The sequence below is a fragment of the Macaca mulatta genome, chromosome Y (assembly GCF_049350105.2).
Source record: "Macaca mulatta isolate MMU2019108-1 chromosome Y, T2T-MMU8v2.0, whole genome shotgun sequence".
Classification (NCBI taxonomy): Eukaryota; Metazoa; Chordata; class Mammalia; order Primates; family Cercopithecidae; genus Macaca; species Macaca mulatta.
This window is the reverse complement of record NC_133427.1, coordinates 1,300,530-1,315,442: the sequence shown is the minus strand read 5'-3', so window position 1 is coordinate 1,315,442 and position 14,913 is coordinate 1,300,530. Positions and strand designations below refer to the sequence as shown.

Sequence of the window (14,913 nt, the reverse complement as noted above, 5' to 3'; positions counted from 1 at the left end):
CAAAAGGTAGTTTTTCAGACGTTTTTCTCCCTCCCTCCCCTTTCTAGGAGTCTCCAATACCTGTTGTTCTCACCTTTTTTTTTTTCTGAGATGGAGTTTTCACTCTTGTCGCCTAGGCTGGAGTGCAGTGGCGCGATCCTGGCTCACTGCAAGCTCCGCCTCCCGGGGTTACGCCATTCTCCTGCCTTGGCCTCCCGAATAGCTGGGATTACAGGTGCCCGCCACCATGCCCGGCTAATTTTTGTATTTTTAGTAGAGGCGGGGTTTTGCCATGTTGGCCAGGCTGGTTTCGAACTCCTGACCTCAAGTGATCCTCCCACCTCAGCCTCCCAAAGTGCTGGGATGACAGGCCTGCGCCACTACACCTGGCGACCTTTTTGTATTTTAGTAGAGATGAGATTTCACTGTAGATTTCCTTTCTTCTCTCTGACTCGAACCTGAAATTAATGAAAAATGCCACCGAAAAATAAAATGTTAAAATGGGCATCCCATGTGTTGGCAAAACACACCTGCTCCTGAAAAATAATAACAGGGAACCGGGTGCGGTGGCTCACGCCTGTAATCCCAGCACTTTGGGAGGCCGAGGCGGGCGGATCACAAGGTCAGGAGATCGAGACCAGCCTGGCCAACATGATGAAACCCCGTCTCTACTAAAAATACAAAAAATTAGCCAGACGTGGTGGCGGGCATGTGTAATCCCAGCTACTCAGGAGGCTGAGGCAGGAGAATGGCTTCAACCTGGGAGGCGGAGGTTGCAGAGAGCCGAGATCGCGCCACTGCACTCCCGCCTGGACGACAAGAATGAAACTCTGTCTCAAAAAAAAGACAATTAAAAAAAGCCAACCAATGATAAAATGTTAAGATGAGCATCCCATGTATTGCCCGAATACACCTGCTCCTGAAAACAAACAAACAAACAAACAAACAAAAACAAAAAACAAAAAACAGGGAACTAGGTGCAGTGGCTCACGCCTGTAATCCTAGTACTTTGGGAGACCAAGGCAGACGGATCACGAGGTCAGGAGATCGAGACCAGCCTGGCCAACATAACGAAACCCCATCTATACTAAAAATACAAAAAGTTAGCCGGGTGTGGTGGTGTGCGTGTGTCATCCCAGCTACTTGGGAGGCTGAGGCAGGAGAATTGCTTGAACCCGGAAGGCGGAGGTTACAGTGAGCTGAGATGGCACCACTGCACCCCAGCCTGGGCGACAGAGCAAGACTGTGCCTCAGGAAAAAAAAAAAAATAATAATAATAATAATATTCTATCTATTCAATTACAGTTGTCTTTACGTTTTTTCATTACTTTTAGCCTTTTATCAACATATTGTTTTCGAGATCACATCTTAATTTTCTTGTTGTTGAGACAGAGTCTCGCTCTGTTGCCCAGGCTGGAGTGCAGGGGCGCGATCTCAGCTCACTGCAACCTCCGCCCCCCGGGTTCACGCCATTCTCCTGCCTCAGCCTGCTGAGTAGCTGGGACTACAGGCGCCGCCACCTCGCCCGGCTAATTTTTTTGTATTTTGTAGAGATGGGGTTTCACCATGTCTGTGCCCGGCTAATTTTTGTATTTTGTAGAGATGGGGTTTCACCATGTTGGCCAGGCTGGTCTCGAACTCCTGACCTCAGGTGATCTGCCCGCCTCGGCCTCCCAAAGTCCTGGGTTTATAGGCGTGAGCCACCGTGCCCGGCCTTTGTTTTATTTTAGATTCCGGGGGTACATGTGCAGGTTTCTTACAAAGGCATATTGTGTGATGCTGAGACTTTGGGTATGAATGATCTCATGACCTAGCTACTTAGCTTAGCACCCAGTACGTAGTTTTTCAGCCCTTCATCTCCCTCCCTCCCCTGTCTAGGAATCTGTAATGCCTCTTGTTCCCATCTTTTCTCTTTTCTTTCTTTCTTTCTTTCTTTCTTTCTTTCTTTCTTTCTTTCTTTCTTTCTTTCTTTCTTTCTTTCTTTCTTTCTTTCCTTCTTTCCTTCCTTCCTTCCTTCCTTCCTTCCTTCCTTTCTTCCTTTCTTTCTTTCTTTCTTTCTTTCTTTCTCTTTCTTTCTTTTCTTTCTTTTCTTTCTTTCTTTCTTTCTTTCTTTCTTTCTTTCTTTCTTTCCTTCTTTCCTTCCTTCCTTCCTTCCTTCCTTCCTTTCTTCCTTTCTTTCTTTCTTTCTTTCTTTCTTTCTTTCTTTCTCTTTCTTTCTTTTCTTTCTTTCTTTCTTTCTTTCTTTCTTTCTTTCTTTCTTTCTTTCTTTCTTTCTTTCTTTCTTTCTTTCTTTCTTTTCTTTCTTTCTTTCTTGATAGAGTTTTCGCTCTTGTCGCCCAGGCTGGAGTGCAGTGGCGCAATCTCGGCTCACTGCAACCTCCGCCTCCCGGGTTCAAGCGATTCTCCTGCCTCAGCCCCCCGAGTAGCAGGAATTACAGGCATCCACCACCACGCCCAGCTAGTTTTTGTACTTTTAGTAGAGACTGCAACCTCTGCTTCCCGGGTTCAAGCGATTCCACTGCCTCAGCCTCCCAAGTAGCTGAAATTACAGGTGTCTGTGACCACGCCCGGCTAATTTTTGTATTTTTAGTAGAGACGGGGTTTCAGTATGTTGGCCAGGCTGGTCTCGAACTCCTGACCTCAGGTGATCCAGCCACCTAGGCCTCCCGCACTGCTGGGATGACAGGCATGAACCACCACACCTGGTCTGTTGTTCTCTTCTTTATGTCCATGAGGACCCCATGTTTACCTCCTGCTTATAAGTGAGAACAGGCGGCATTTGGCTTTGTGTCTCTGTATTAATTCGCTTTGGAGAACGGCCTCCGGCTGGATCCAAGTTTCTTCAAAGGACATCGTTTCATTCTTTTTCATGGCTTTGTACTATTCTGTGGTGTCTATGCACTCCGTTTTATTATTCTTATTATTTTTATTTATTTATTTATTTATTTGTTTTTGAGACAGAGTTTCGCTCTCGTCGCCCGGGCTGGAGCGCGGTGGTGCCATCTCGGCTCACTGCAACCTCCACCTCCCGGGTTCACACGATTCTCCTGCCTCAGCCTCCCCAGTAGCTGGGATTACAGGCGTCCACCACCAGGCCCGGCTAATTTTTGTATTTTTAGCAAGGGACGGGATTTCGCTATGTTGGCCAGGCTGGTCTCGAACTCCTGACCTCAAGTGATCCACCTCCCTTGGCCCCCCAAAGTGCTGGGATTACAGGCATGAGCCCCCACACCCAGGCTGGCTTGAGGGTTTGTACCCTGTCTTTACCCTGAGCCGTGGTTCAATATTCACTCATTCTTTCGGGGTGACAGATCCTTCCGTCTCAACCTCCTCCTCGCACGAATGACAACAGCCCACCATCGCTCATCACAAGCAAGGATGCCGGAACTCGGGAACCTGGTCCTCAGTCGTGAAACCTGCCAATCCTCAGGGGATGTTGAGGGTATGAACCTCTCCCGTCCGTGACCCAGTGTCAGAGCCGGAATGATCAGTGCCCAAGGTCTGTTGGCTTGTCACAGTCTGGCCGTGTACCAAGACGTCGCAATTCGCACAGCTTTAGAATCTAAAAGGAAACGTGTTCTGGGTTTTTTTTTTTTTGGGGGGGGGGTTTGGTTTTGTTTTAATTTCAGAAGAAACAGGAATCTGTTCTGGGGAATGCCACGGCACTTTGCCGCTGGTGACAACGTCGAGGAAAATCATTCTCCCTCTTTTCCTCTCTAGAAAATTCTCAGGGTTTTCTTCGAGTGGGGCCCCCCGGGAGCCAGTGATAGGGAGGTGGGCGGTTAACGGTGCCGCCCAGAGACCGAGCGATGAGCTCAGCCCTGCACACCAGGGTTCAGACAGTTACACAGGAAATTTCACAACAGGCTTCCTTTCCACCTAAGCCTGAGTCGTAACCGTAGTTGTCCGCTCGGAGGTGGAGTTTGCAGAATTTGCATTTGGAGATGATCGTGCCAGCCGGCGGGCCACCCAGCGGGGAGGCCACCCTTGCAATGTTTGCTGGAGAGATGGAACTGGAAGGGCAGCTGTCTGCCACCAGCAAGCACTTTCTTAAGCACACTGGGTGGCCAGGGCTTGCAAGCTGGTGGCTGACCCTCTGAGTCCTGGGCTCTGAGGCACACGGCCGTCGACTTACGCGTTGGATTCCGTTACCTGGAGAACCTCTGAACTCTCACCTGCTCCTTCTGCCACTGCTTCTGCACGGGTGAGCTGCCGGGCTGGCCGTTTCTTCTTGTTCTGTGTTGTCAAGGGAGACGAGAGGGTCACTGGGAGGGTCTGTGTGGGGTGAGAACATGGGGGAAGACAGTGCAAACCCCATGAAGTATATTGTTCTCACGCTAGAGGAGACCAGGTGTGCAAATCTGCAAATTCCCTGCGAAGGAGACTTTGCAGAACCGCTTATCGGGGAAATGCTCACATTTTCCAGGGATGCAAACCACCTTTCCTTTAAAAACTCATTCCATGAACTTTGGGAGGCCGAGGCGGGCGGATCACGAAGTCAGGAGATCGAGACCATCCTGGCTAACAAGGTGAAATCCCATCTCTACTAAAAAAATACATTTAAAAAATTAGCCAGGTGCAGTGGTGGGCGCCTGTAGTCCCAGCTACTCGGGAGGCTGAGGCAGGAGAATGGCATGAACCCGGGAGGCGGAGCTTGCAGTGAGCCGAGATCGCACCACCGCACTCCAGCCTGGGCCACAGAGCGAGACTCCGTCTCAAAAAAATACATAAATAAATACACAAAAAAACTCATTCCGTGAAATGCAACTCTGTTGAGGTTAACCTGAGAGAGGGTAAGCAGCTGGGGCTGCCGCTCGTAACTCATTTATGCCGGAGTTTGCAGTTTCTTGAATGTTTGCAATCTGACCTTGGCAATGACCTTGAGCTGTGGGCTATAAATAACTCCCGAATGCTTAGCGTTCCCATAATGGAACAGTAGGCATCAAGTCAATGGGTCTGAAAGCCCTGTGGGTGCCTGGATGAGCGTGGTGGCCCCTCGCCACCCCCTCGGTGCCAGGGAGACCCCAGACCCGGGTCTCACCACCCCCTCAGTCCTCGTTTGCACAGGTCCACTTAGAAACCCTGATTCCTTGGGCTTTTTCAGATCCGTCACTAAAAAGCTGGGAAAAGCCAAGTTCCCACGCGCAGACCTGGTCGAGGGAGATCTGGGAATTCCCAGCCACACACACAAGTGCTGCTGCTGTGGCACCGTATGTCACGTTTCTATGAAGAGGAACCGTGGTCACGCGGCTCTGTTCCCAAAAAGAAAAGGGTTTTTTTTGGGGTGTGTGTGTGTGTGTGTGGTTGTTTTTCCCATGTTGTTATGTTTCCGTAAGGTGAATGCGCACGCGGAAACGCGAGGCCCCTGAGTAAAAAGCACCAAGGAGCTGAAACCCCTGACGAAGCAGGTGCATCTGACCACGCCGTCCAATCTCTCCTTCCTGCTCTGTTCCTCCTTGCATAGCCCACTTGACTTTGGCAAGCAGCACCAGATAGTAGCATGTGTGTGTGTGTATATATAAAATATATATAAATATATATAATATATAATATATAAAATACAGAAATATATTATTATATATAAATATATGATATATGATATATAATATATAAATATAAATGTATATAATATATAAATATATATAATATATATAATATATATTATATATATAATATATAAATATATATATAATATATAAATATATATTATAAATATATAATATATAAATATATAATATATATAAATATATAACATATAATATATAAATATATAGCATATAAATATATAAGATATATAATATATAATATATTATATATGATATATAAATATCTTATATATGGCCGGGCGTGGTGGCTCAAGCCTGTAATCCCAGCACTTTGGGAGGCCGAGACGGGCGGATCACAAGGTCAGGAGATCGAGACCAGCCTGGCTAATACGGTGAAACCCCGTCTCTACTAAAAAATACAAAAAACTAGCCGGGTGAGGTGGCGGCGCCTGTAGTCCCAGCTACTCGGGAGGCTGAGGCAGGAGAATGGCGTGAACCCGGGAGGCGGAGCTTGCAGTGAGCTGAGATGCGGCCACTGCACTCCAGCCTGGGCGACAGAGCGACACTCCGTCTCAAAAAAAAAAAAAAAAAAAAATCTTATATATAAATATATAAGATATATAAATATATCATATATAAATATCTTATATATAAATATATAAGATATATAAATATATCATATATAAATATCTTATATAAATATATCATATATAAATATCTTATATATAAATATATAAGATATATAAATATATCATATATAAATATATCATATATAAATATATAAGATATATAAATATATCATATATAAATATATATAATATAATATATATAATTTATAATATATAAATATATATAACATATATAAATATATATTATATATAACATATAATATATTAAAAATATATAATATATATTATATATATATTTTTTTTATGGCGGTGACACACGCCTTTAATCCCAGCACTTTGGGAGGCCAAGGTGGACGGATCACTTGAGGTCAGGGGTTCGAGACCAGCCTGGCCGACATAGTAAAACCCCGTCTCTACTAAAACTATAAAAATTAGGCGGGTGCGGTGGTGCCCACCTGTCCTCCCAGCTACTCGGGACGCTGAGGCAGCAGAATCACCTGAACCTGGGAGACGGAGGTTGCGGGGAGCCCAAGATCCAAGATCGCGCCACTGCGCTCCAGCCTGGGTGACAGAGTGAGACTCTGTCTCCAAAAAAAAAAAAAAAAAAGGGAAATTATCCCACGTTGCAAAAACAGTACTTTTACTTGGGCACTGTCACACAGATGCCAGTGTCCTGCGTGCACCAGGACGCTGCCCCTTTTCCAAATATGGGCGTCCCCCACCCCCAGGGGGACAATGAGGTCAGAGGCTGAGAGAGGGATGCATGGGACTCATCGGACAGTAGGCAACCCTGTCTTTGTAAAAGCAAGTGCGTTTCAGATGCCTTCTGCCAGGTCCCCACCTGGCTGCGCCACTAACATGGACCAAGCTTGGGGTGCGTGGGAGAGATGAGGTCCCCTGGGAGAACCACAGAGACCCTCCCTCCCTCCAGTGCTACCCACACTGCATTTCTGGGTTTGCCACTTAAGGTTCTGGGGGAGAAGTGATGGCTTAGGGTTGATAACAGCAGAGTAGCTATTGCCAGTGGTGAATATGGACAGGTCTGGACTTGGAGAGGCCCCTGGCCTGGGCAGATGGCCCCCTCTTGTCTGAGTCTCTCTCCTGCTGCCCTGTCCTCCAGCCCTGCCTCTCCATCAGCACCTCCTCGTTGGCTGGGCCTGGGCAGGGTCCCCAACCTCCCTCCCACAGCCCCTCTTCTGTCCCTGGAGGCACTGAGGTGGGCGGAGCAGGGTCCAGGGATCCCAGTGTCCACCTGGCTCCCTGCTCTACCTCTCTCGGGCTAGGAGTTTCTGCACGGCCCCTGGGAGACACACGACCCCCTGCAGAAGGTACAGAAAGAGGGTGGGCGGGATGGGTGCCCCCAAGATTACCCCCAAGGACTGCACTGAGCTCAGGGAACTCCAGGGACGGTTCTGCAGCTCACACTGTCGCTCCCCAGGGACGCAGGATCTGTGTTCATTTAGGACAAAGCAACAGATATATCTGTGTGTGTGTGTGTGTGTGTATATTATATATAATTATGTAATATATAAATAATATATAAATAAATATATAGTATATGTAAATATATAATATATAAATAATAAATAATATGTAAATATATAATATATTTAAATAATAAATATATACATATATAATATAAAAATAACAAATAACATATAAATATATAATATGAAAATAATAAATAATATATAAATATATAATATGAAAATAATAAATATATAAATATATAATATGAAAATAATAAATAATATATAAATATATAACCTATTTAAATAATAAATATATGAATATATAATATGTAAATAATAAATAATATATAAATATATAATCTATTTAAATAATAAATATATAACTATATAATATGAAAATAATAAATAATATATAAATATATAATCTAATTAAATAATAAATACATAAATATATAATATATAAATAATATATAAATATGTAATATATAAATAATATAAAAATATAAAATATATGCATAATAAATCATATATAATCTATTTAAATAATAAATATATAAATATATAATATATAAATATATGATATATAAATAAAAATATATAAATATATGTTTAAATAATAAATAGATATACCATATAAATACAAATAATATATAAATATATAATATATTTAAATTATAAATATAAAAATATGTAATATTTAAATAATATATAATATATTTAAATAATAAATACATAAATATATATCATATAAATAAGAATAATATGTAATATATTAAATAATAAATATATAAATATATAACATATAAATAAAACATAATATATAATATATTTAAATAATAAATATATAAATATATAACATATACATATATATTATTTATGGCTCCAACAATCTCTTTTATTGCCTCAAGAAAGCAGTCTTCAGAAAATTTTTTCAGAAGTCGATATGTGTTTTTGTTGGTTAGTTTTACACTTTTTACTTCTATAGGTTTTGGGGAAACAGGTGCTATTTGGTTACACGAGTACGTTCTTTAGTGGTGATGTGTGAGATTTTGGAGTATCCATCACCTGAGCAGTATACACTGAACCCAATTTGTGGCCTTTTATCCCTCATCCTCTTCCCACTCTTTGCCCTGGAGTTCCCAAAGTCCATTGTGTCATTCTTTTTTTTTCTTTGTTTTCTTTTTTTTTTTGAGGTGGAGTTTCACTCTGTTGCCCAGGCTGGAGTGCAGTGGCACAATCTCGGCTCACTGCAAGCTCCTCCTCCCAGATTCAAGCGATTCTCCTGCCTCAGCCTCCTCCTGAGTAGCTGGGATTACAAGCATGTGCCACCTTGACCAGATAATTTTTGTATTTTTAGTAGAGATGGGGTTTTACCATGTTGGCCAGGCTGGTCTCGAACTCCTGACCTTGTGATCTGCCCGCCTTGGCCTCCCAAAGTGCTGGGATGACAGGTGTGAGCCACCGCACCCAGCCATTGTGTCATTCTTTTATGCCTTTGCATCCTCATAGCTTAGCTCTCACTTATGAGTGAGAACATACGATGTTTGGTTTTCCATTCCTGAGTTACTTCACTTAGAATAATGGTCTCCAATCTCATCCAGGTGGCTGCAAATGCCGTTCTGTTTCATGACTGAGTAGTATTCCATCATATATATGTGTGTATATATGCACACACGTCTATATATATACACATATGTGCGTATATGTATATACACATATGTGCGTATATGTATATACGCATGCACGCATATATGATGTATATATGCATGTACACATATATGGTGTATATACGCATGTACACACATATATGATGTATACACGCATGTACACACATGTATGATGTACACACGCATGTACACACATATACGATGCATACATGTATGTATACACATATGTATACACATACACACATATACACACACATATATGATGTATATATGTATGTATACATATATGTATATGTACACATATATACACATACACCCATATGTGTGCATATATACATGCATACACATATGTGTATATGTACATGTGTATGTATACATATGTACACGTTTGTGTGTGTATATGTATATGTGTATATATACACATGTACACATGTATGTCTGTGTGTATATATACATATATGTGTATGTGCATGTGTGTATATACACATATATGCCTGTATACATGTGTATATATACACACATATGTATTACCTACACATATATGTACATATGCATATGTTTGTATATCTATATACATATATGTATGCATATGGCACACATCTATATGACTATATATGTGTGTTTGTGTCAGTGCCGGCATTTGTATATATAAATATAGCACAGCTTCTTTATGCACTTGTTGATCCATGGGCGTTTGGGCTGGCTCCACATTTTTGCAGTTGCTAATTGTGCTGCTATAACCATGCGTGTGCAAGTATCTTTTTCGTATGATGAGTACTTTCCTCTGGGTCGATAGCCAATAGTGGGACTGCTGGATCACATGGTAGTGCTACATGTAGCTGTTTAAGGAATCTCCACACTGTCTTCCATACTGGCTGTACTAGTTTACATTCCCACCAGCAGTGTAGACGTGTTCCCTGTTCACCACATCCACGCCAACATCTGTAATTTTTTTATGTTTTGATTAGGGCCATTCTTGCAGGAGTGGGGTGGTATCGCACTGTGGTTTTGATTTGCATTTCCCTGATCATTCCTGATGTTGAGCGTTTTCTCATGCCCCTGAGCCGGGCTGGGACCTCGAAGGCTGCATTGACGCTTTTGGGCAGATTGCTCTGCTCCAGGGAAAAGGTGGTGGTGCCCTGAGCAGAGGGACATTGTGGAAGCAGAATGTGTGATTTTCTGGCCAAGGAGGGCTCCATGGGAGGGAGGAATCCCAGGAGACTCTCTATGGCTGGGAAGGGAGTGGCACAGACAGAAGCAGGTGGCAGGTGCCAGGTTGTGTTGGTTTCAGATGATGAGTTGGCAGAGTGACAATACACTGTCCAGGCTCCCCAGGAGTTCATGAGCTGGGGGTGGGCTGAGCATGTGGACCCCTCGGGCTGGGTGCCGTCAGGCTGTGAGGGGAGCCTGGACATTGTTTATGGGAGACTCTGTGAGCAGGGGGATCCCTGAGGGAGAGAGCGTGCAGGAAGACGGGGACCAGGACAGTTCTTGGGGTGGAACCAATTGTGAGACACAAAAGACACAGGCTGTCTGCTGGGGCACTAGTGACATTTGAGGGGGGGATTCCCTGTGGTGGGGCCATCCTGGGGACTGTAGGGTGTTGAGCAGTGTCCGTGGGCTCCAGCCACAAGGTGCCATGAGCACCCACAGTTGTAACTATTAGAAATGTCTCCAGATATTACTCAATATCTCCAGGTAGCAAAATCACCTGCTTATCTAACACTGTCTTAAAGATAGATGAGAGACAAATTAGATAGATAGATGATAGATGATAGCTAGAGAGATGATAGATAGATAGGTAGATAGATGACAGAGAGAATTGAAAATAGATACATACATAAATTAGATAGCTAGATAGATACATACATACATTCATACATACATAAATTAGATAGATACATACAAGGATAGATAGATAGGTACATACATACATAGATGGATGCATAGATTAGATAGATGATAGATTAGAGAGATATGTAGATAGATGAGAGATACATAGGATGGATAGATTCATACATACATACATACGTACCTACATGCAGATAGATAACGGTGATGATAGAGAGATAGATTGATAATAGAGATAGATAAAATACAATAGATACATACATACATAAATTAGATACATACTTACAAAATAGATTAGATAGATACATGCATACATGGATAAATAGATTAGATAGATACATAGATAGATGCATAGATTAGATAGATGATAGATTAGACAGATACATAGATAGATGAGAGATAGATAGGATAGACAGATACACAGATACATGCATGCATAGATATAGATAGATAGATAGATAGATAATGGTGATAATAGATATATAAATAGATAGATAATAGAAATAGATAGATAGATAATGGTGATAATAGATAGATTGATTGACAGATAGATAGATAGATAGATAGATAGATAGATAGATAGATAGATAGAGGTGATAATAGATAGATAGATAGATCGATAGATAGATCGATAATAGAAATAGATGATAGATAGATAGATGATAGATAGATAGATAGATAGATAGATAGATAATAGATGATAGATACATAGATGGATGGATGGATAGATAGATTGATAATAGAAATAGATAGATGATAGATAGATAGATAATAGAAATTGATGATAGATAGATAGATAGATAATGGTGATAATAGATATATAAATAGATAATAGATAGATAATGGTGATAATAGATTGATTGACAGATAGATAGATAGATAGATAGATAGATAGATAGATAGAGGTGATAATAGATAGATAGCTAGATCGATAGATAGATCGATAATGGAAATAGATGATAGATAGATAGATGATAGATAGATAGATAGATAATAGATGATAGATACATAGATGGATGGATGGATGGATAGATAGATTGATAATAGAAATAGATAGATGATAGATAGATAGATAATAGAAATTGATGATAGATGGATAGATATATAGATAGATAATAGAAATAGAAAGATGACAGATAGATGACAGATAGATAATAGAAATAGCTGACAGATAGATAGATCAATAATAGAAATAGATAGATGACAGATAGATAGATCGATAATAGAAATAGATAGATGACAGATAGATAGATAGATAGATAGATAGATAGATAGATAGAATGGTAGATAGATAGATAGATAGATAGATAGATAGATAGATAGATAGATAGATAGAATGGTAGATAGACAGATAGATGATAGATAGATAGATAGATAGATAGAATGGTAGATAGATAGATAGATAGATAGATAGATAGATAGATAGATAGAATGGTAGATAGACAGATAGATGATAGATAGATAGATAGATAGATAGATAGAATGGTAGATAGATAGATAGATAGATAGATAGAATGGTAGATAGATAGATAGATAGATAGATAGATAGATAGATAGATAGATAGATAGAAAGAATGGTAGATAGATAGATAGATAGATGGATGGATAGATAGATAGATAGATAGATAGATAGATAGATAGATAGATAGATAGATAGATAGATACATGGATACACAGATGGATGACAGACAGAGAGAGAGAGAGATTCTCTATACTAAAAGCAGGGTCTTTCCACGTCAACACTGTAGACATTTGGGGCCAGGTGATTCTCCGTGGTGGGGCTGTCCTGTGCACTGTAAGGTATTGAGAAGCATCCCTGGCTCCACCCAGCAGATGCCAGCACCACCCCCACAGTTGCGACAACCAGAACTGTCCTCAGACATTACCCAGTGTCCCGTGATGAGAAAAATCACCCCTAGCTGAAACCACTGTCAAACGGTAGACATAAATGATAGAGATGAGAGATAAATGCTAGAAAGGTATAGATAGATGATAGATAGAGAAGATTAATACATAGGTGTAGGTGCCAGATAGAGAGATAGATATGATATGTAGATAAATTGATAAATGATAGATAGGATAGATAGGTATAGACAGATAGATAGACACTAACAGAGACTCTCATTCTCAGGCAGGATATCTCAGCCTCAGCACTGCTGACATGTAGGGCTGGAGGATTCTGTGTGTTGAGCCTATCCTCTGCACTATAGGGCATTGAGCATCGTCCCGGGTTCCACCCACCATGCGCCAGACACACCCCCTCCAGTTGTGACACCCCAAACTGCCCAAGGTATAGACAAGCATCCCCACTGGAACAGAATCTCCCGCAATTCTGAACCACAGCATGGGAGGCCGGCAAGATAAGACAAGATGATCCTTCCAGAGATCTGGAAGGAGAAGCAAGACCATGTGCCATCCCCCAGGTCTCAGAGAGAGAATGGGCTGGGTCAAGGGACTGTGGATCACTTCCCTCCATTTCTCCATCTCCTGATGTGCTGTATGCATGCTCTTGTTTCTATAATAAAGTAAGTAGAATTCAAGAGACTCTGTCATTACAAGCCGCAGATGTGTAGATTAAGCAGACATCCCCTGTGCAGATCAGGTCTCAGGGGAAATGGCGGGTTTATTCTCCACCTTTCCAAGACCAAGGGCCCCTCTGTGTGTAAGGTTATTCTCGTCAAACTTGCTTATCTGCCCGAGGACTAAATGCTGGCTTCCACATGTGACATTTTTACTTGCAAAACTGGACCAATGGGGAGCGTCATTCATACTGTCCCATGCAACAAAAGGAACTGAAAAGGTGCAGGAATGAGGAGACTCAAATCCACACTCATTCAAAGAGACTGAAATCCACACTCATGCAAAGAGACTCAAGTCCACACTCATGCAAAGAAACTCAAGTCCGCACTCATTCAGAGACTGAAATCCACACTCATTCAAAGAGACTCAAGTCCACACTTATGCAAAGAAACTCAAATCCACACTCAGAGACTGAAACCCACACGCTTTCAAAGAGACTGAAATCCACACTCATGCAAAGAAACTCAAGTCCACACTCATTCAAAGAGACTCAAAATCACATACATTCAAAGAGACTCAAATCCACACTCATTCAAAGAGACTCAAGTCTACACTCATTCAAAGAAACTCAAGTCCACACTCACTCAAAGAGACTCAAACTCACATGCATTCAAAGAGACTCAAGTACACACTCATTAAGAGAGACTCAAACCCACATGCTTTCAAAGAGACTCAAGTCTACACTCATTCAGAGACTCAAACCCACACACTTTCAAAGCAACTCAAGTCCACACTGATTCAAAGACACTCAAACTCACACACATTCAAAGAGACCCAAGTCCACACTCATTCAAAGAGACTCAAACTCACACGCATTCAAAGACACTCAAATCCACACTCAATCCACAGACCAGAGCCAGCCTCTTGGAAGCACTTGCTCCTCTGGGCTTCCCTGGGATGTTTAAAGTGGTTTTGAAGATGTCCTATGAGGATGAATGCAAGACTTTGAGTTCACACGGTGCTGATGGGCAGCTCCTGGTACTCAGAGCTGTGATGACCTCCTCAAGGGGCAGTTGTGCAACAGTAGCTCTGATGGACTATCCAGGAAACCACTCTCAGCAAGGAGCCCTGTTATGTGCACACCTGCATGAGCCTCTCAGCCAGTGGTTGAAATGGGCATGTTGCAGACAGCCTCCCGGTGAGATGCAAGAAACGAAACCTGAAGCTCAGTGAAGCTGGAGGCTTCCCA

The 14,913-nt window shown here is 41.8% G+C and overlaps 1 protein-coding gene across 2 annotated transcripts in view; it reads left to right on the top strand.

Moving 5' to 3' along the window:
* Positions 1-3,606: 3,606 nt before the first annotated feature.
* The window catches only part of LOC720406 (P2Y receptor family member 8), a 72,612-nt gene continuing 61,305 nt past the window's right edge, over positions 3,607-14,913 (top strand). The window contains exon 1 of one of the 2 annotated variants that reach the window (XM_028842023.2): positions 3,607-4,183. The gene's annotated coding sequence lies outside the window, so the exon portion shown is untranslated. The remainder of the gene's footprint in view (positions 4,184-14,913) is intronic. The other variant, XM_028842024.2, reaches the window with a different exon arrangement.